This window comes from Equus caballus, chromosome 24 (assembly GCF_041296265.1).
Source record: "Equus caballus isolate H_3958 breed thoroughbred chromosome 24, TB-T2T, whole genome shotgun sequence".
Lineage (NCBI taxonomy): Eukaryota > Metazoa > Chordata > Mammalia > Perissodactyla > Equidae > Equus > Equus caballus.
Window position 1 is genome coordinate 25391754 of NC_091707.1, and position 22906 is coordinate 25414659.

Sequence of the window (22906 nt, forward strand, 5' to 3'; positions counted from 1 at the left end):
CATTCAGAGGAATAATATGCAGCCATCAAAAATGATATTATAGAAGATAGGTATTAACATGGAAAGATGCTCACAAGTTATATTAGATTAAAAAAAGGAAGTTAGAAAATAGTACATATGACATGATTTTTATATTCTTTCTTTAAAAAATCTGAAAGGAATGTATATATAAAAGTATTATTAGTAATATTAGTATTTCTGGGTTATAAAATTAAGGTTGATTTTTATTGCCTTTTATGTTGATTTTTTAGTTTTTCCCAGTTACTATATATTCTTTGTGGATCAAGAAAAAGTTAGCATAAAACATAGAGCTTTCACATGAAAAGATGGTCAACATCACTAGTCATTAGGAAAATGCAAATCAAACTATGATGAAATACCACTTCACACCCACCAGGATGGCTATTACCAAAAAGATAGATGATAACAAATGTCTGCGAGGATGTGGGGAAATTGGAAGCCTTACACGTTGCTGGTGCAGCCACTTCGGAAAACAGTTTGGCCATTTCTCAAAAAGTTAAACATAGAGCTAGTGTATGTCTCAACAATTCTACTCCTAGGTATATATCCAAGAGAAATGAAAATATGCATCCACACAAAAACTTGTACAGCAATGTTCACAGCAGCATTACGCATAATAGCCAAAAAGTAGAAACAACCCAAAGTCCATCAACTGAGGAATGGATAAACAAAATGTGATATGTTCATACAATGGAAAATTATTAGGCCATAAAAAGGAATAAAGTACTGATACATGCTACAAAATGGGTGAACCTTGAAAAAATTGTGCTAAATGAAAGAAACCAGACACCAAAGGTCATATATTATATGATCCCATTTACATAAAATGTCCAGAATAGGCAAATCCATAAAGACAGAAAGATTAGTGGTTGCCAGGGGCTGGGGGCAGGGAGAGTGGGGAGTGACTGCTAATGGGTATGGTGTTTCTTTTTGGGGGAGATGAAAATATTCTTGATTTAGATCATAGGATGGTTACTCAAATTGTGAATACACTAATAATTACTGAATTATACTCTTACAAAAAAATAAACAAAACAAAAAAGTCATGTTTCCCCCCTGCCATTAACCCTTTTACACAACGAAGTCACTGTCAAGGTCCGCCCAGCATACATGAGACCAACACCCCTCTGGCCCTTTGTCTGTCTTTCAGAACTGCAGGAAGTGCAGCTTTGGCATGCATGTATTAATTGGGTCTTTTTATTATTTGCATTCTGATGCTTTGACATCTTGGGGCCTTGCTAATCCGGGAGGAGCTATCCCTCCCAGGACCAGCCAGTTCCTGGAGATAGTAAACAACTCACCTGTGAGCGCACCTTTCACATGCAAATCAACCAACACAGAGCCTGTACCCTAAACCAGCACCTTTATCAGGCTCTCACACTCAGGGTCACTATTCCCCTGCCCTAATCACCCCAGGGCCAGGTACCAACCAAGTAGGGAGAGCCCTACACCCCAGAGCCTAGTGAAATTATTCCAAGTAGACAGTTCTAAGCCGCTTACTCAGCTTCGCCCATTCCTTCCCAAGGAAACCATAATAGAGGCTCTTGCCCACATTTTCCTCTTGCTCCCACCTCCCAACCAACCCTGGTGCTTCCCCAGGTTGCCCTCTCTGCATGGCAAGCCATACTTCCCATTTCTAAGGATCTGTGAGGAAAAAAAATTCTTCCTCTATGACAGTAATGTCCACATCTGTGTGTCTCACCATACCTGATTAAAACAAATCCCAGTTCCCTTAAAACCATACACCCTGGCCTGACGCACTGTCAGAAGTCATAAGATGATCAAAGAGATCAGTGCTCCTCTGAGATTACTAGCAGAAGAAGCAATAATTAATGTGGTCTGAATCTTCCTCCAGGACTCCTGGATCCCACAGGTATGGGCTGATTTTTCAAAACCACTTTGCCCACATATAGCCACCTGCCATTTCTACCCAATTATGCGTTGCCCATGGATACCCAGGCCTTAACGTTTCCAGTGTCTTGCCTGCCATATAAACACACACACACACACAAGTTTGTGTGCGGGTGCATGTATTGCATTTTTGGCTTATCAGTCATAGAGGTCCCAGGTAGTAAGAACTGGGTGATTTGCTGAACTTGACAAAAATTAAAGCAATCCATCTTTTGTCCTCTTTCTTCTCAGTCTGACTGGCCATGTCAGACATAAAATGGGATCAGTAATCCCATGACACAGGTGCTGGTGACCCCACACATGCAGCACACAGCCACACAGAAGAACTCATCTCCCCTTGCCTTAGACAACACAAGGATCTAAATTTTTATCGAATATTTTTATGTAAATGCAAAACAAACAACTGAATTTATTGAGCACGGAAGTTGTAAAAGTACTCCTGAAGATCCTGAATGAGTAAAGAGTGGATTGTGCACGCCCAGGAGAGAGAGAAGAGGAGAAAATAAACTCTGACAGAGAAGGCAAGACCAAACTGGGACAAGAGAGAGCCATTTCAGGCTGTATTTGTTGTCTGACTTCAGTTGATGACACGAGTGACTTCATATCTTGTCCATTTTTTCTTTACCCTTGGAGAATCATCCTGGCTTGACTAGATCCACTGAATGGGAACCCAACCCAACTCAACCAAACACAACACCAAAATTGGACAAACTCGTACTGTCTTTGACCGAGAATTTTCTTCTCCTCAGACTTCTCAAGTGGCTCAGAATTGACGGAACCAGAAACAATAACCAAGAGTCTCAAAGAATAGTTGGGTTTAGGTCAGTATCTACCTTTGGAGAATGAGATCCTTATCTATAAAATAGGGTGACCATAATAACATTTCATAGAAACCTTGTGAATATTAACAAGATAATGCATATAAAAGCTTGGCATGTACTGAAGGAAAGAAAAATAATATCCCCAGCTAATGGGACCTTGTTAGGAAACTGAGATTCTATTTCACTTATGTTTCTTTAAAACAAAATAAAGGAAGAAGAAGGTACAACCATTTCAAAAGATTAGTCTAGTCACATCACTTTCCTTCTAAATGGCATTTCTCCTTCTGGCCGTATTTTGGATCCACTGCTAATGTGCATTAGTTTCCAATTTCCCTTCAGCCACTCTCCAGAAGTGGATATTGGTTCTTTGTCTTAGGGATATTTCATTTCCTCAATCATGTTAAACCAAACAAACCTCCCATACCAGCAAACAGAAAGGAACACCTCTGGGCCTCTGAACTAATTTGCACTGGCAAAACTGATCGGGCCTTCCTCCAGCGTCTTAATTAGGAGTCTTAAGCCCTTTGATTTAAAACCAGAAGAAATATAGGACGTGGTAGGAAACTCTGAGTGTATTTACTTAATACAGACAAACAGGGTTTAGAAAGTTCACTTAATACACAGTGTCAACAGAAATATATGTCCCTTCCTTTCTAATAATTCTTCCAGGATAAAGTATGCTCTTGCTCAGATTGGAACCATCAGTTTTCATGTTCTCTTTCATTTAAAGAGACAGTTATTCCCAACCCACTCTATGTTTCCAGAGATTTTTGACTGGTTTGCTTTAATGTCTCCTGTGACATAAGGAGAGAGTGACTCAGAGAATATATGCGATTTTGTTCATGTTGAATTTTTAGAAATGTGATGAACGGGTGGTGGTGGATGGAGGTTGAACGAGAGAACATGAAAATAGAAGAACGATGATGATGAAGGATCTCTGCAGACTCGGAGTAGGTCCTTCCTGCACAGATGCTGGAATGCCTCTGAGATTAGGTATAAGGTGAGCTTTCCTCGAACCCTATTCAGTTCTTGAGGGAACAGAAGGACAGTGTCAGAGAGCACTGACGTGGCTCTTCCAAAGCTGAGGTGAGGTATGGGGTTCAGATCAGCACCCAGTGACATCACCCATTAATACGATCATTTAGGCTTCTGGGCAGCTTGCTTTTTACAGGACCACAAGCATGTGGCATTTATTGAAACTAGGTGAGGGTGTTGGTGACTGAGATGAAGCCCAGACACTTTCAAAAGGATAGGGTGAAAGAGATTCGGGGCCGAATGGGTCCAGGGCCTCGTTCGGTCATCAGGCCATTCTCTCCTACAGAAAAATGGCCAGATCCTCAGAACCCTCAACCTCTTACAAGGATCACCCAGGATTCTGGACGCTTCTTAGTCCTGAACCCAGTGGGCAGTCATCATGACCTCACTCAGAGGATGCTTTACAAGAGTCTCAGTGCCTTTGATCTAAAGTAATCTCAATAATCCGTGTAATTGGTATGACTACCTGGGCCTGGGTTCATGTAGCAACCAAGGGTTTAATGTTCCCTTTCATGTAAAAAGACAACCTTTTTAGATTTTATTGTTCATGAGCTGGAGTAGAGCCAAAGAGTCTGGGTTGAATCTTAAAATAATTGGTTTGATCACTTTTAAGAACACAGAGTAAACCCAAATAGGCAAAGCATAATAAAAAATAAGTAAATAAATAAAGACCAAGAGGTAACCACAGGTGTTTAAAATACTCTCTTTAATGTGTGAAATAATCAACTGTCATGGCATTTTTTACACTTAAATGTCTGTCATATCTCTTATTTTGTCTATTCTTACAGTATCCCTGTGAGGTTGACAAACCATATTCCTATTTTACAACAAAATAAAACCAAACCGACTAAGAAAGAAAGCTGAGTAAACTGTCTAGAGAAATGCAGAGGCAGGGCTGAGTTTGGTCTCTCAGCTATCTACAAGGATTTGGAATGAATAACCTGGCCATTTGTGTGTGACTGGGCACTTTTAAAAGACTGACAGGTAATGTGGAAAAAAGTTAATCCTCTTAAGTATCTTAAACATTCACCCCTGCAGTTTTGTTTACACCATTAAGTTGCACCATCCTTTAGGGAAAGATCTGCTTGAGAAATAATCCACATCCCATCCAAATTATCAGTGATGCTGAAATTAGTGAAATCTGCGCCAATACGATTGGATTGTTTACTGCTCCTTGGCACATAACCATTATCCACAATCTAAAGCCTCATATTACACAAGTATCCTATAAAGTGGGTAGTGTTTTGGTCTCCCCAAAGTGCTGCTCGGCTCTGCATCAGGCAGGTAAAAGAAAAAATAAAGAGCCTATCTGACTGTGGTTAAGGTCTCCCCTGAGAAACGGGAGGCCTGAGAGGGGTTAGATGCGCGGAGGTCCATCCCCAGTTTCCCCAAAGATGCTATGGATTCATCTGCTGCAGACCCCAGTTCTGGGAGGAGACAAGTCGCATAAGCATATGAAACAATTACAGGTCAGCACACCCAGCCGGCTGTCAGCAGAGAACAGTGCAGGCGCCGCTGAATAATTATGGCTTGAGCTATTGATTGAGACCACAGAAGAGTTTCATCCAAATGCTTTTAATTTGCCAAACAGAGGGAAGTGTGCTGCAGAGAGGTGGCTTCCAAAAACGGCGGTTCTTGCTCTGCTAATTAAGGCGAGAGCTTAACAAGGTGGAGGGGATTGTTTTTAAATCTTGCCAAGGAAAATCTATGGCCATTTGAAAGGTGGCAAATGAGAGATGAAGCGTTGTCTTAAGAAATGGCTTAAAACAATTGGTCTGGGGTGGGCTTGGGTCCTGTGGGTCCAGGACCCAAGATTCTCACTGGTCAGAGGGTTCGTGCTCCTCTGAAAGATGATGGATGTGAGGCTGAAATAACAGCTGGAGGCCAAGCAGGGCTGAGGTCTCCCCCAGGTTCATGTGCATTTGCTGCCCGGCTGTGACCTCAGTATACTTCTTTACCTCAACCCTCGGGCTGCCACCCTGGATAAAGAATGACAATATTACCTAACTGGTGAGTGACTTTTTAAAAACATTATTATTAACTAAAGTCCACAGTTTATTCAAATTTCCTTAGCGTTTACCTAATTTCCTAGTGTTTACCTTTTTCTGTTCCAGGATCTATCCAGGATGCCACATTGCATTCAGGTGTCACGTTTCCCAGGCTCCTCGTGGCTGTGACACTTTCTCAAACTTTCCTTGTTTTTGATGACCTTGACGGTTTTGAGGAGTGCTGGTCAGGCATATTTTAGGATGCTCCTTTGTTGGAATTTATCTAATATTTTTCTTATGATTATACAAATAAAAAGCACAGGATAAAGTTGGCCTAATCAAGGTGAGGAGGCAAAATTAACCATGTATAACAAATTTATGCAATAATTCCTCCTTCCCCAAACATACCACACACACACACATAGACACACACACATGCTTTGTGTTTTCCAAGAGCCTGGCACTGGTCTCCCACATCATGATAATCTAGCATTTGAATGGACGAACGCAGTCATGGATGGGTATATTTTTTTCTCTACTGCCATCAACCCTGCTATCCCCATCTATGTTAACACCATTCAAATTCTTTCAAAGGACACTCAACCACTTTTTATCACAACACAATAGAATTCCTATTGACACTATGTGAATTCACTCTTGTTTTAAGTGCCTCTCGTGTGACCCCACAGGCTTACATTGGCCTCCACTGTTGTAAGACGCCAGGACTAGTGGGATCTTAAGATTTGCACAAACTCTCCTCAGAGGTTACAATTCCACCTAGCTCATGATCTTCAAAAACTGTCAGATGTTTTATAAGAAGGGCCCATCATAAAAAAGGAAAAAAAATTAAATGAACTGGAGTTGTTTAACTTAGGGAAGAAAAGGCTACAGAGGACTTAATTACAATTTTCTAGGTTGTGGAAGAAGGAAAAGAGTCACACAGGCTTGGGTTCTGGTCCCGGCTCTACCACAAACGAGTTGCGTGACCATGGGCAAGTTACTTGACCTCTCTGTGCTTCAGTTTCCCATCTGTAAAATGAGTAAAAACAATGCTTACCTGGCAGCGCCATGGCCGGCTTACAGAGAGGTCATGTATGTGATGTGCTTAGCACAGTTCCTGGCACAGATGGGTTATTCAATAAAATTTAGTTTCTACCTTACCTGCAACATGATCTTATATATGATAAAAAGAAAACCACTTCATATTTTTGAGTCTGCCCAGCTTAGAAAGCATTTTCTCACAATTTAGGGTGACAAACCACTGTTGTCTTAGCCCTTCAAAGCCCAAATAAAAGAAAATGGATTTTAATTGGAGTAATAGTGATGCTGGGTGGACAAAGCACATCTTTGGTTATCGAGGTAAACTCAGAACAAGTATCTGGGGCGCTGTGGACTCTGTCCCTGGGGGAGCTTCAAAAGGGAGCTGGCGGCTCAGGGCGCACAGCCTTGACCACCACCCAGTAGTCATCAAAATCCTGGCGGATGGGAATAATAGCGTGGAGTTTGGGCAGCAGGCGAGGTGGAGGATTCACTCTTCATCCTCTGGGCCCTCTAAACCCACCTCCTGCCTTTGGAAATCTTTCAAATTTCAGCTTCCAGAACTCACAGTTTCCCGGAGCTAAACTGGGTGGTGGAAGTAAATCTTGGCATACAGCCCAGTATGCAAGAAATACCTTGTTTCTGTATTCTTTAAGAAAATCAATTGAAATCCGACTCTGATCTCAGCTGGTCTTGTGAGAAACCCAATTTCAGTCATGTGTGGGTAGCTCCCCAGGTTTGGACCAAATTTCTGGGGTCTCGCCTGGTACCAATGCTCTTGGGTCCTGCTGAGACCTCCAGGCTGTGTTGGGGTCCCTGGGCTTGTCACAGTCACAGCCCTGATCACCCATATTGCAGCTGCCCCATCAGGTGTCTGTCTCCCCTTCTAAATCGTCAGCAGCTTGAGGGCAGGGCTGTGTCTTTGTCACGGTATGGCTCTTACTGGTGTGTTGACTTGTATGTAGCAGGGGCAGGATGAATATGTGTTAATGAATGAACCAATGTTTCCTTTATAGTAGGAAGTACATTAGATGATTTTTTTCTCCCCCATGACTGTGAGCCCACTGAGGGAGAGGACGGTAATTTTACCTCTGTTTCCTCAATGCTTGTAGGCTCTGATAAACATTCCTTGAGTAAATGGGTGAATGGTGCCTCTCTATAGTACATTGCACTGTACTGGTGTGTCTGTCTTTGCCCCTGTAGAGCCCCCATGGACAGGGCTCTGAACCGATCATTGTCACAGGGACTGTCAGTTGTTTTCCACATCTGATTTCTCCTGCATAGAGCCTCCAAGTTTCAGCTGGGCATACGGCCACCCCTAATAAAAACAATGTTTTCCAGGCTGAAGTGTTCATCTCGGGACCCTCCCGTCCTGCAGCCTAGTGCCAGGCAGAAGCAGGCTGCCGTCTGAGCGGGGTCCTTTCCTGTCCTGTGCATCTCCTCTGTGTTTTCATCCCACCACATGCAGCTCCCAGGGGAGGTCACGCAGAGCCAGGAGGCAGCCCTCCCTCGCAGCTGCAGCCTGAGTCAGCAGCAGTTTTCAGTTTAATGAGATGACACGAACGATTGTGCCTCCCTTGGAGGAGTGGGCCTGTCCTCCCTGGAGACCTATGGAAGGTCCTGGCATCTCCATCATTGCCGAGCTTGGAGGTCAAGGGAAAGACAGGAGTCTCAGAAAGCGGAAAGGAGGAAAGGAGCTACAGAACATGCATTTGCTGCCTCAGAACCAAGTCTGAACTTCAGTGAAAGGGGAGAGACAGTATCTGGGCCTGCTCCCCCTGGCAGGTGTCACTGAGAATGCCCCTCTGCCCTCCCTGGGTTTGCCAGGATGTGCCTCCCAGGACAGCTGAAAAGCCCTGTTTACTTGGCTTCTAGTGCTTCTCTCCGGCTCTCTCAGGTGTGCAGTGGTCCAGCGGCTCCCAGCCCCCAGGCAGCCTTTCAACCCTGATGCCTTGGGCGGCATGAACTGTGGCTCCTTCTGTGCTCCTACCTGCTCTGGGCTCCTTTGGGACGCCGTGGACCTAACCTTGGACCCCTGCCCCTCGGACTCCTGCCCTATAGACTCCACTCCTCAACCTCTGCTCCATGAATGTGAACCCTGGTTCCTTAAACCCTGCTCCTGCAGGGACCCCTGCCCATTCCTCAGCCACACTGCCTTCACTCAATCCATGGACCTCCCTGGAGCTCTGGTTTCCTTTTCTGAACCCAGGTGTCCAGGACAGAGAAAGACCATTATTCTAAACATTTTTAGTTTGTGTTTTGGGAGGTATAGGTGGTCAGCATCCATTTCTCACTCACGAAGACCAGTCGGGACTCAGGGCTGGATTTCTTACTTTATCTACCATTCGTGGAGTGCTTACTGTGGGGCAGGGGCTCTGCTAAGCGCTGACATGTAGAGCAACTCAGTGAATTCTCTGGCAATCTTACGAGGCTGGTGTTATTATGATCCCCACTTGACAAATGATGAAGCCGAGGCTGGGAAGGCTCGGTACTCACTATGGTGATCCAGCTCACAGCGGACGAGCCTCAGAGCCAGGACTCACATCCAGGGGTCCGACTCAGATGCCTGCTCTTCCAGGTGTCTCAGGGGTATTCCTTGCATTCTAAAGCGTATGGTCAGGACACAAATGCCAAGTTTCTTCCCTGAGGGGAGAAGAGACCAGAACCAGATGAGCAGGGTCAACGGTCAGATACACTGGATGAGAGCAGAACCAGAGACAGCATGTGAGGTCAGAGGTCAGTGCCAGGGTGACCAGGAACAGGAGCACAAGGCAAGTGGGGTAGAGAATAAGGTGGAAGGGCAGGAGCTCCCTGCTATGGGGTCTTGGCCACCTGAGTCAGGGAGAGGTCACCTGGCTTGCAGGTGCTGGTAGGGCCCTTGGATGGAGAGGGGCTGGGGTAAATCTGGTGTTAGCCCCTCTGCCTTATAGTAAAATGAGCTGCTTCGCACTGCTCCTCTCCCTGCAGGCCCAACCTGTAGGCTCCAGGGAGAAGCAGGAGCCGTGCCGGGGTGTGTACTGGGCACATCTCCTCCAGCGAGGAGGGAGGAGGCTGAGGCTGTGAGCTGGGACTTCCCTGATGTCAAGGCTTTCCTCTCCAACCTCGTTTCCCTACAGCTCCCTCCCAGCTGCAGGGCCCTACAGTGACCAACTTGCAAGGAGCAGTGCCTGCCAGACCAGCCTCCTGCCACAGCCCTACCCCGTTTATTATCAGATTTTATGTGCTTTAAAATAGCCTTGCTGCCAGGGGCCCAAGCCCAGCAGAGCTGAAAAATGTTTACCAGGAGGGAAAAAATGGAAGGACATTGGGTTTTCACTGTCTCTCGTTCCCTTTCCTCTCCTAGAGCACATCTCTAGGGACAGAGACCCCAAAACGTTCCCCAACAACACAATTCCTGTAAAAAATTCATAAAAAGCCGATAGAAAGGACGAGAACTAATGGCCTTGCAAGAGAGAAAACTCCGTTTCTGTCATCCAGATGCCGAAATGAACCAGATGCTCACGGGTGGGATTCACAATGAGTCTGGATTCATTCTACAGTTTGGAGGCAGGGGGAGATGAGAACCAGGAGGGAGGCAGGACGGCAGCCTAGCATCCATTTGGGGGCCTCTCTGTTCCTTCCTTTTCCCCACTGGCCCCTCAGAAGCTTCAGACGCCCAGGAGAGGCTGCCTCAGGGTGTTTATACCTGGGGAGGTTTCATCGCACGTGATGTCACAGACTGGACCGGCTGCTTCCACTCTTCATGCAACCAACAAGCAGGATAGAGGCCTCGGATACTGTGCTATGTCTTGGGCCTACACGAATATATAAAATAAATGAAACATGGTCTCTGCTTTGGAGGAGAGTCAAGTAGTCACAAAGTGCTGTGGATGCACACAGTAGGGGGACCTCATACCTTTGGAGGTTAAGGAAGGCTCCGTGGAGGAGGTGGCCTGGAAGCTGAGACAGGGAGGAAGAATAGGAGCTAGATGTCAAGCGGCGGCATGTTGAATAGGGAAAGGATGCTCCGTGCAGGGGAGGGGCGTGTGTGGAGGCACAGAGGTGAGAAGGAGCCAGCTGTGACTGTGAGACCACAGGCTTCGAGTGACTGGGGTGGAACATGCCAGAGGGGTGGTGGGCACAACCAGGCTGGGCAGCCCAGATTGTGGCGGGCTTGTGAGCAGCGCGTGAAGAGTTTGGGCTTCATGAGGGCAGGCATTGTTTTGTTCCCTGCCGTATCCCCCTCAGCTAGATCAGTGACTGGCACAGAGAACATGTTCAGTATGTATCTGTGGTTGAATAAGGGGTGAGCACTGAGAGATTTTAAGCTGGGACAAGATCTGACGGGCTCTGTCTTTCAGCATTACCACCCCGGCTGCAATGCAGAGAATGGATTTCAGGGCAGTGATGCTGGGGCGGGAGGCAGGGACACGACAGAGGCCCTAACCACAGAGGAGGCGGGTACAGACAGGTGGATGTAGAATCCACAGGCCTTGGTGACTGGTCAAGGGGAGTGGTGGGAAGGAGGAGCCCAGATGAAGGGCATTGGTGTGACTTCCTCTGCGAGCACTGAGTGAGGTGCAGACCACAAGGTGCTGGGGGTGGGGCAGCCCCCACGGGACATCAGTGTCTGCTCAGCTCAGAGTCTGGGCTCAGTTGTGACGTTTGATTCCCTCATCTGCAAAATGGACATAGTCACCCTGCAGGGAGGGAGATCAGAGATTAAGCAAAGCATGTAGCACAGAGCCTGGGACAGTGCAGATGCTCAGCGTAAGGCCTCCAGTATCGCTTGAGCTGGACCCTGAAGGACAGGCGGCTTCCAACAGGGGGAGATGGGGTCAGGGGAGGACATTCCAGGTGGAAGGATTGGAATGAGCAAAACACCTCTCTGCAGGAAATCGTGAGGAGTGGTGAGTCATTCCGCTTGATTGAAATGCAGGCAAACATGCGAGAGAGATGCAGGTTGTCACGGCAAGTTAGAGAACAAGGAGGAGCATCTTCAAGGCCCTCCGCCTCTCCCCACTCCCGTGCTTCCTTAGTGCAGCCTCTGACCTCCCACCAGGGCTCCCACTGTCTCCCCACCTCAGCCTTTGGCCCTGGATCCCTGCTCCACATTGCAGCGCAGGTTTGCATACGGTTTGGACTTTCCCCAGCAGCCACGAGGAGCCGCTGGTTTTGAGCAGGGGGATGACTGGGTGGGCACTGAGCATTAGTTGTGCTGCCCAGACAGCATGGCTATGGGGGAGTGAGGCCAGGTACAACTTAAGCAGCAGGCCGCCAGGGGCTCTCCACCACCTGTTAGTGCAGCCCAACTCAAGATGTGTTAGGCGAAGCTTGTCACAACGTGCCCGGGCGCTCCCCAAATCTGCCCCAGTCCGCCTCGCACCACACTCGAGCCCCCACGGTGTGTGCACCAGGCCTCTCTTCCTTTCCTCCAGAGCACCCCAGATGACATAAGAAAGAGACCAAGACCCCGGGACCCATGTCTGTAGCCGAAGACAGGACCCCACACACACAATATTTCTTTGAAGGCTAACGCTTCATCTTAAAAATTTATGTCAATTTTGCCTTCTATTGATTAACATTTATGCTTACTTTAATTGATAAAATACTTTTAATCTCTCCTTATATAGTTTATTTTACCCAAATATTTAAGCAAAATTAACACCCTTAAAAGGTACACACACTTATTCTGTGGCTTTGAGTGCCTTGAACCCCGGCAGTGGGTTCCTGAGCGCACAGGAACCCATTTTGGGGGCACTGCCTTATGCTTCAGCTGTGCCCTTTTGCTCAAGTTTTCTCCTGCTTGAGGTGCCATCCCTTTCTTGAGCTGGAGAACTCCTACTTATACTTCAAGACCCAGATCAAATGTTACCTCTTAACTGAAAATTAATCCATTTATTAATTCAATAAATAGAGTTCACAAGAGGCTTTCCCTGCTGCGTTGCCCAGCCCCGCTCCTCACAGTGGACTGAACTCAGCCTTCATTTGTATTTCCATACACTTTGTAATACTTCTGTCATAGAGTTTATCCCATCGTGCTAGAACGCAGTTTTGACGTGTCTTTTTGTCTGCCTCACTAGTTCTGTGAGGCAAAAGCAAGAGAGGATCTTAATCATGTTTGTGCCTCGGAGCCTATTACGGTGCCTGGCATGTAGCAGGAGCTCTAGTCAACGGGGAGGGGGCACCGCTGATGGCTTTGAAGCAGTGTGTGAAGTCACATTCTGACAGCCATGGAGCTCCCCAGGGACACTGTGGTTCTGCAGTGCAGGGCCACAGGACGGCTTGAGCACAGGGTCCTGCTTCTGCTTCCACTCACCGCAGGCAGAGTGTGTTCACTTGAGGCAATGGGGGGGTCTTTCCTCTAACCCTAATTAGACACACCTTTGCTCCCAAATACGCACCAGAAGCCAGAAGCCCGGAGGAAGGGGTACCTTTAACACACATAAGGAGCAGTACATGATTGAGAGGCTGTCTCATTCCAGGGGCGGACCCAGGCTCTCTGGCATTTCCTCAGCCCCCACGTGGTTTCATCATCTTCCTGCAGCCTCCAGAGCACCCCTGCTTGGAGGAAGCAGAGAAGTCAGCCGCACCCCTCCACAATCAGCCCAGGGACCCCCTCTCAGGTCTGGCTTCTTTTTCCCTTTTCCTACAGGAGTTTCCCAAACCTGGGATCTCAAGGCCTTGGGAAAGCACACGCCGAGGAGCCCTGGCGTCAGCAGCTACAGACAAAGGCTGTTGGATTCTGCCACAAGGTCCGGGTTCTGACCTTGATGGGATTTATTGACTCAGGTGAACCAAACACGGCTTTCTAAAGACTGTAGGGCCCAGCGGTCTTTCTGAGTGTGGCGCCCCTGCTCCTGCCCCGACTATGAACTTCCAGCTCTGGGCTCTGACGGCTCCCAAGCTGGGGTGAGCGTGGCAGGCTTCTCTGTGCCTTCTACTTCCCTGTCTTTGCAGCTGCAGGAGACTAAACATATTCTCTTCCTACAACGAGCTACTGAGACTCGGGAGCTCGAAAAGAGTTGTTTTAGCCAGAGCAGTTAAACTATAGGAGTCTTTGCCCAGAAAAAAAGGAAATAAATCAATATTTTCTTAAAGAATAAAGATCAAACTTCTCTAGAAAAACAACACGTGATTTTTAAATCATCAAAGCTGGCTTTAGTAATCACGGAGGGAACTAAGCCCCTTGAAGCTCTTAACTGGGTGCCTGACTATCCTTCTAGCGAATCCCAGGCCATGACTCACTCCTGATGCCTGCGTTCCCCTCTTCCCCTGGCTACATCCTCTTCCCGCCTGACCCTGGCCACTTGCCTCCGTCCTCATCTCCATCTTTCCTTGGCAGTTGCATCTGTCACTATATTATTGCCTATATATGGATAAGGTGGAGAAAAGAGAGGAAACAATGAGCTTTGTTTTCAGGACATATATCGTTTCTTGCTTGAACCATTAAAATAGGTTCCTAACCCACCTCCCTGGCTCTCATTTTGTCCCTCTTCATCCTCCACACAGCTGCTGCTCCAGATGTCTGTCTGAAATGGAAATTTGACACAGCATGATGCTGGCAGCTCCAAGTGTCCTCATTGTCCCACGAAGGGTCTCCAGGATTTAATCCTGCCTCTTGCTCCTGTGACCCAATCCCCCACCAAAAATGGGGGGTGAGGCCTCGCTTCCTCCACCTAGGCTGCTAACACCACGCCAGTCTCAAAGCTGCCCTCTGGTCAGGCTTTCCAGAAGAGCTAAGATCCAAGTCAAAATAAGGGAGAAGGGAAAAGAGAAAAATCTACCAAGAGAGGATGTGCAATGGGAAGTAATAGAGGGAAAGAAAAATTTTCTTTCCTTTCTCTGTTTCCCAAGCTGCGCTGTCCTGGATGGCAGCAGCAGCAGAAGCAGCAGAGTTAGGAATGCTGGTGAAATGTGCTGCTTTTTTGTTTTTTGGCACAAAAAGCTTTTTCTGCAAATATAAAATACATTCAGAGGGGCTGGCCCAGTGACTTAGTGGTTAAGTTTGCATGCTCTGCTTCAGCGGTCCAGGGTTCACGAGTTCAGATCCTGGGCATGGACCCACACACCACTCATCAAGCAATTCTGCGGCGGCATCCCACATACAAAAAAACATAGAGGAAGACTGGCACAAATCTTAGCTCAGGGCCAATCTTTCTCAAGCACAAAGAAGAAGACTGGCAATAAATGTTAGCTCGGGGCCAATCTTCCTCACCAAAAAAAAAAACCATTCAGAAACATGCATAAATCCTAAGTGTACAGCTCAAAGACTGTTCATAAACTGCACACACTCATGTAAGCAGAGCCCAGATTTGAAGAAACAAGATGACCAGCATCCCAGGGTCTCCCCTCATGGTCACCGCCCCTACAAGGGAGGCCATATTGGCTTCTAACACCCTAGAACAGTTTTGCTCATCTTTGAACTTTATCTAACTGTAAGCCTACAGCACGTACTCTTGTGTCCAGATTCTTTTGCTAAACATTGTATTGATAAGATTCAACCATGTCCTTGTAGTCTTCTCATTCTCATTGCTGTAATATTCAATAGATCATTATTTAGTCTGCTATTGATGGGCATTTGGGGAATTTCCTGTTTGGAGCTATTATCAAAATGCTGTCACTCTGGTCCCTGACTTTAGGTGAACACATGTGTGCGTTTCTGGTAGGGATCCACCTCGGAGCAGCCTTGCTGGGTGAGGGGACTGGATACGTTCAGCTTGGACATGTTCGTGGTTCTCCAGCGCATATGACTTGAACCAGCGTGAGACTTCTGGCAGCTCCACAGGCTCTGGTGTGGTTAGTCCCCTCATTTTAGCCGTTCAAATAGGTGTGTGGTGGCATCTCGGGGGCTTTGAATTAGAGCTTCCCTGAAACTCCCGATGCTGAGCCCCCTCTTGTGCCGGTTGGTCATGTAGACGTTCTGTTTTGTGAGAGCCTGTTCAGGTGCCCTGCCTGTTTCTCCATGACCTCTGTTTCTTACGGATTTGCAGGAGAAGCTGTGTCTTTTGAGCGCTCACATTCTCTACTTTGTCCCTCTTAAATCCCTTCAGAGTAATTCACTTCAACAAGCCCTAGTTGGGTGCAGTTGGCATGACTGTTGTGCACATTGGGTACAAAGAGGAGCCATGTCCGAAGCCCACTCTTTGTCCTCAAGCTTGTATCCTTGTCCTCTAGGATTGTGGCATCTACACCTTAGGCCCATGTGCCGGCTAGAATGCCTAGCTGGGCCTTGGCCTCCACCTCTCTATCCCATCGTATCAACACCAAAGCTTGGCCTGCTGGGGCCGGAGTTAGGTTGAATTTCTGAAGTTCAGTAGTTAACTCTTCTGTGTAAAAGAGACAGGGAGAGAGGATCAAATGATTTGAGGCAGATGAGGCATTATTGACTCCATCCAACTTCACAGATCCTCTAGGGAGCTGCACCGCAGAGCGGGCTGGCTGCGGCTCTCCTTCCCTAGGAACGGACAGCAACAGTGAGGAGCAACAAATGAATATTGACGCCACTTTCCTTCATGCCTTCCAGTAACAGCCAGTACTTCGTCTGGTTTGGAAAATGCGAGCTTTCCATAGGACACCTATTTTGGAGTTCTAGTGCCATGCCTTGACTGATGGCCTCTATTTCTAGAAGCTGGACACAGACACGTAGCAGCCATAGGAGTCTGCTAACTGCCGGGCAGAAAATTCTTTACGGAACCACTGAGGCCTCGTACTGATCTCATTTTGTGACCTGATCACTCTTCTGAAAGATACTGTGCCACAATGATCAGTGAATTATGCTCAGGAGGGCTGGGTCTGGACCACCACCTGACCAGGTTGCTGTGTGAGCCTCTCTCCCTCTGTTCATCTGCCAAATGGGAATCCTAACCCCGTCAGACCTACCTTGCCAGGTTTCTGGAAAATTAAGATAAGGCAATGTATATGAAAAAGGGTTTTGAAAAATTTAAAGTGCTATATAAAGTTAAAATACTGTTGCACACCGGGTTTTGTTCCAATATAGCAATCAGAGCCCCAGGTCTTCTTTTAATCATCAATTTCCATTTTACTTGTATTAGTTGGTGCTCAGACCTGTTAGTGGCCCTTGGCTTGGAATTCTTTTATGTAAAGGGCGCCTCTTTGGTCTAGATAAACTCTTGTACTTTGACATTTCACCACACAGCTACTTCCTCCACGACCTTTCTCTTCCTTTGTTTCTTCCCAGAGTCAAGCAGACCTTTTATCACCTGGACAGGAGCCTCATAGGCAGCCTCCAAGCCACATCAAGGGATTTTAATTTCTTCATGGCTTTGTTAGCATTTCACATTGTCACAGGTCAAAACACAAGGTTATTTACTAGGAATGAGAAATGTCACTAATACGAATTATGGGAGCCCCATGATTTCCCTCCAGGAGTTCAGAACAACACACGGTGCCCATCATCCTGGTGAATTTAGCACGGGACTGACCTCCCCGGGCTCCGGAGCCCAGTGTGTCTGACCAAGGTCCAATGGGAGGACTGGGAAATGCCACCGCATGTTAGATTCGTTCAAAGAGCTTCTTCCTTTGCCGGCTGCCATTTGGTTAAAGAAAATTATGGAAGGTTCAAAATCTATTTCCTAACCAATAAGGGAAGAGAGTGAAGATATTCATTCACTCATTCAAAAGTCACTCGTTCATCTTTTTTTTTTTTTTTTTGAGGAAGATTAGCCCTGAGCTAACTACTGCCAATCCTGCTCTTTTTACTGAGAAGACTGGCCATGAGCTAATATCCGTGCCCATCTTCCCCTACTTTATACATGGGATGCCTACCACAGCATGTCTTTTGCCCCGCAGTGCTTCGTCCGCACCTGGGATCTGAACAGGCAAACCCTGGGGCCACAGAGAAGCAGAACGTGAGAACTTAACCCCTGTGCCACCGGACAGGCCCCACCCAGGGCGGGCCCCACCCATTCATCTTTTCACTCCCTCCTTCAATGGCCAGTGCTTGCTGTGCAAATACTCATGGAAGTGACTGTGTATAGTTGTTCATGTATGTGTTTTCCCATCTGCTTCATCTTTCTATCATCATAAATGTGGCGAGGAGATGGGATAAGAGGGTCCATGATAAGGAGGGGCCCTACAAGTTCTTAAAGAAAAGGGATGCCTTTGGTAATCATCAGATAGTCCCTTCTTTTGGCTTCCACAGCACCAGCCTCTCCTTTGCTGTTTCTTCTTCCCTCTAAACACTGAAGTGCCTCAGGGATCTGTCCCAGGCCCCTTTCTCTTTTCATCAAGAATTTTCCAGCTATTCTCATGGCTATAAAAGCCTTCCACAGGCCACCGAGCGCTCCCATCTTCCATTTCTAGCCCTGATCTCTCTTCTGAGCTGCAGACAAGTGTATCCACCTGCTCACTTGATAAGCCCACTTAGCAGAATCAAAGTATCTCCAACTTTACATGCCAACCATGGAGATGTCCATCTTCTTCTCACACCTGCATCTCCCCCACTTTTCCTCATCTCGGCAAAGCCAGGAACCCAGGAGACTGTCTTGACCACCCTCCCCCTCCCCCGACTCCCATCCTCCACGTGTACATGCTTCTCAGAGCAATTCTCACCACCCTCTCTTTCCAGAACTATTGCAGTGGCCTCCAAACTAAGTTTCCCTCTCTTCCTCTTGCCCCTACTCTCTCTGCAGGAAGAAATAGCAAGTACGAGCTTGAAAATGAGAATGGGATCACATTCCCTCCCTGTGTGAGAGCCTGCGGGGCCTCCTGCTGCACTCTAAATGAACGGCAGCTGCTCCCGCGACCAAAGCCGAGCTGTGCACCTGGCCCAGCCCCTCCTTTCTCACACCAACCGGCCTCCCTCCCGTCAGATCAGATGCCTTAGCCCCCTTCGCCTCTCTCAGGTGCCAACTCAGGGTCTTCACTCAAGCACTTTCCTCTGCCTGGAATCTTCTGCCCTTTGTACTTCAGACCAAACATTGCTTCTCAGATGTGCCTTGCCTTGCCTCCCAATTTACTTATCTCCCTTGTTATCTCCATAGCCCTCTCCCTTCGTAATGACTCATTTATGTATGTGTGAATTACCATAATGTCTGCCTCTCCTATAAGCTCCACGAAGACAGGGACTTTGCCTTTTTCTTTCTTTTTTTTTTTTCAAGTTTGGTCCTGAGCTAACATCTGTTGCCAATCTTTTTTTCTTTTTCTTCTTCTCCTGAAAGCCCCGAGTACATAGTTGTATATTCTAGTTGTGGGTCCTTCTGGCTGTGCTGTGTGGGATGCCACCTCAGCATGGCTTGACGAGCGGTGCCATGTCTGTGCCCAGGATCAGAACCAGTGAAACCCTGGACCGCCGAAGTGGAGCATACAAACTTAACCACTTGGCCACGGGGCCAGCCCTGCCTTTTTCTTTTTTGTACCGTTGTGTATCCCTCAGTGCCTAGCACATAGCAGGAACTCAATAAATAAGTATTTGTTTAATAAATAAATGTCCAAACTACACAAAATCAGCTACTTAAATTGCAAAACATACACAGTCTATCTACTCCCGGGGAGCATAAAGATTGTCACTTAAGAAGTCAGTACTGCGCTTAGGCCCAGGAAAGAGAGACCTAGGGCCTGTGTGGCAGAGGCTGCTCTCTGGCCTCCCTCGGGCTGTGGCCCTCCCTATGGGGTAAGGAGTCCACGGGGCCTACCCAGAGCTCCTACCCCAGCTAGGGTGGCCAGATCTAGCAATAAAACAAGTACAAACATGATGCACAGTTGGATTTGGATTTCAGATAAACAACCACTCATTTTCTTTAGTATAAGTATATCCCATGCAATATTTGGGATATGCTTACACTAAAAAGGCATTCGTTGTTTATCTGGAATTCAAGTTTTACTGGATGTCCTGTATTTTATTTGGCAATCCTAGCCCTAGCTTCTTCAGGTATCTGCAAACAATGACCTGTGGACCAAATCTGACTTGCTGTCTATTTTTGTAAATAAAGTTTTATTAGAACACAGCCATACCCATTCATTTATGTATTGTCTATGGCTGCTTTTGTGATACAAGGAAAGTTGAATCGTTGTGACAGAGACTGTATTGCCCACAAAACCTAAAATATTTACTATTTGACCCTTTACAGAAAAGTCAGCTGACTTCTGATCTACACCACGCCGTGGGTGCCCAGGGCTTCGCAAGCACCTGCCTCAAAATCCTGAGCCGACTTCCGGAGCATGCAGGGACCTCTCCTCTGGTCTGGCCATTGAGGGTGACCCAAGGTGAAGGGGACAGGGATGGGGATGGAGTCTGGAAGCATGTGGGCAGGGCCTTCGCAGGCAAGATGGAGCTGAAGGAGCGGGGCTGGCCGCCCTCCTTCCCTGGCCCGCCTCTCTCTGCCCAGAACTCTGAGGACCTCAGAATTCTAAATTCACACCTGGCCTTCCATTTCATTAGGAAGATATGTTTTTCAAGACAGGAAACGTATTTTATTCACTTTGTGTACTAGATAGATTTAACTTTTAAATAATTAAACATGTGCCATGAGGGTCTCCCTTCGTACTCTTGACCTGGCCCCTCAAGTGTCAGACCTGTTTTAAACCACCAAGGCAAAGACATATCATCAACAGTGCCATCTTGTGGTGACATCTCCTATTACCATTTCCAAGTTGTCCGAGCTCCCTGAGTACTTTGTCATCTCCAGGTTCGGGAGCTTAGGAACTCTGCCTGCGACTATAACAAGCAAAGTTCAAAATCATACTGAACCACTGGGAGGTGGTTTATGAGACTAAAGAGATATTAAATGATATTCAGCATAGTTTTCTTCAAAATTGGTAATTTATGCGTGCGCCATAATAATGAGTTCTCATTTTTGTACAGTCTTTAGTTTACAAAGCATGTCCACACACAGCCTCATAGCTGAACCTCACAGTCACACTGTGGATTCCGCTGAGAATGGCGACGCTCAATGCCCACCACCTGCCCTGCCTGTCCAGCAAGTCGAAAGCTCTCATCGTCATAGTAGAGCCATCTTGCCCTTAACGAGATGGGGTCGGGCAGGAAATCGATCTTCCTAACCACGAAGAGAATAGAGAGGTTACATTTCAGCAAATGGGAACCTTGATAACGACTTTCTCTTGGGTTCCCAGGCCAAGATAAGGGAGAGGTTTCTGAAAGAGTATCGTAATCCTTCAATACCAGAGATCTGTGATGATTTCTTATTATCCACAACAAAGAGCATTTAGCAAGAGTTGACTCTGACATTTCCATTATTCCTCAAACAACTCTGAAAACCCCCTTCTCTGCTTCTCAGGCAGCAACCCACAGACGATGCCACAGGGCCTTGGCCGAGAGTCAGGGCGAGTCGGGGTTAACCTCCCCTGATGCCCCACTCCAGCAGAGCCGGGAGATCTGAGCTGCCTGGAGACTTTTCCTTCCAATCTGTCAGAGATTAACATCCTGTCCAGAGAAAGCTGTGAAGGCAGCTTTCTCCCAACAACCCACTGGTGAGCGAGGGACTTCACCGTCACTGGGGCTGACACACACAGTTGAATTTCACATCACATTTGGAAGTAAATGGAGGGAGTTCAGGGAATGAGACAAGGAGCTGGAAGCAGCACTTTCATTACATTATACTTTTCTTAAAAATCAACAGATGCTTCAAAGCAGTCCACTGAGGGGTGTTTGTGTGGCTTTGACAAAAGCAGTTGTGCTTCTGGCCTCTGGGAGAGCCAATCTGGACCACCCAAGAGATGCTTTTCCAACTTTTTGATCGTGCGTGATGTGGTTCGTGGGGAAATAAGTTTACTTTGCCTTTCATCCTGGACTTCTGGGTTATGCAATGAGCTGTGGGACCAAATTTATCAGATCCAGGCTTGCCTGCCAAGCTGCAGATTCATTCATTTATTCATGCGTGCGTTCAATAAATGTTTATTGAGTTCCATCCATGCCTCAGACACTCAGCCTGGTATCAAATTAGTAGGACTTGATCACCCCACGTGGTGTTCACAGGCTCATGCTGCCGGGCTCATACTGCAGGGGCCCAGGAAAGGCTTTCCAGGGGAGACGCTGAAGTGGTGTTTTGAAGGACCAGCGTCAGTTAGCAAGACACCCTGGGACGAAGGAGGGGAACTCAGGCTGGCTGACACCAAGCTGCAGGCTCCACGGCCTCCAGAGACCTGCTTTGATAGAGAACATTACAAGAAGGCACTTTACCAAGAGAAGCTCGGTCCCTACGGCCCTCACCCCATCGAACACTGCTAAGACTGTGGCTCACGCAAATGGCAAGGGGAGGAGGGCGTGGAGGCAAAACAAACAGCCGCTTGTCGGGAAACTGAAGCAACCGGAGAGAGGCTGGCGTGCCCTGCTGGTCCTGGCCAGCAGGGGGCAGTGCAGGGCTCTTTGAGGAGGTAGACTACACGCGGGGTGGGGGGAAGGTCCCGGAAGGTAAAGGCAGCCCAGCCCCCCACCGGAAGGTCCCACCCCCTTGTTATCGTCTTCACAGCGCTGAGCGCTTCCTGAAATGTTCATTCGGTTAAGTTCTCGTTTATCTTTCTCTCCCTCTCCAAGACTAAGCTCCGTGAGGGAAGGCCCTGCCTGTCTTGTTCTCTACTATATCGCAAGGGCCTACGTCAGTGCCTGGCATGTCCTAATTTCTCAATAAATATTTTAAAAAATAAGTCAGTGAGTGTGTGGTCTACGTGATATTGGGCAGCGTAGGAGAACTGAGACCTGGTGTTGCCTTTCGCTCCTGACGAGCGTCGTCTGGGCTGTCCCACGTCTGCGAGACGGGCAGCCAGGAGCCTGGGGAACTGCACAAGAGCCGCTTTGCTGGTGAAATAGGCACCCTTGGGTACTCTGGGCTGCGTGTGGCTGGGCCCAAGGTCAGCTGTCAACGCCTGGCCAGGAGGCCACGGTCCGGGACCAGGGGAGGGGAGGAATGGGCAAGATCCTGAGCCTAGTCTTGTGGCAGCGGAGGGGCTGCAAGGTGCAGGGGTGACGTGAGAGGCCCGGTCCAGGGAGGCTGTGCCGAGACCAGCAGCAGGGCGGGCGCTCTGAGGTTCAAAACAGCGGAGCACTGAAGCAGGAGGAGTGGAAGCCAGACCGGTCGTGGGAAGAGCAGGGCAACTGCGGGGGGAGGTGGCTGTCTGTGCCTGAGCGACCTTTGA

The 22906-nt window shown here is 47.6% G+C and overlaps 1 long non-coding RNA gene across 2 annotated transcripts; it reads left to right on the top strand.

Moving 5' to 3' along the window:
- Positions 1-3595: 3595 nt before the first annotated feature.
- On the top strand, positions 3596-22417 carry LOC138920584 (uncharacterized). 2 transcript variants are annotated; one of them, XR_011432002.1, is made up of 4 exons: positions 3596-3753; positions 4577-4772; positions 13449-13585; positions 19885-22417. It is a non-coding gene; the product is annotated as an uncharacterized lncRNA (long non-coding RNA). The 2 variants fall into 2 exon arrangements; XR_011432001.1 differs by lacking the exon at positions 4577-4772.
- The last annotated feature ends 489 nt before the right edge of the window (positions 22418-22906 follow it).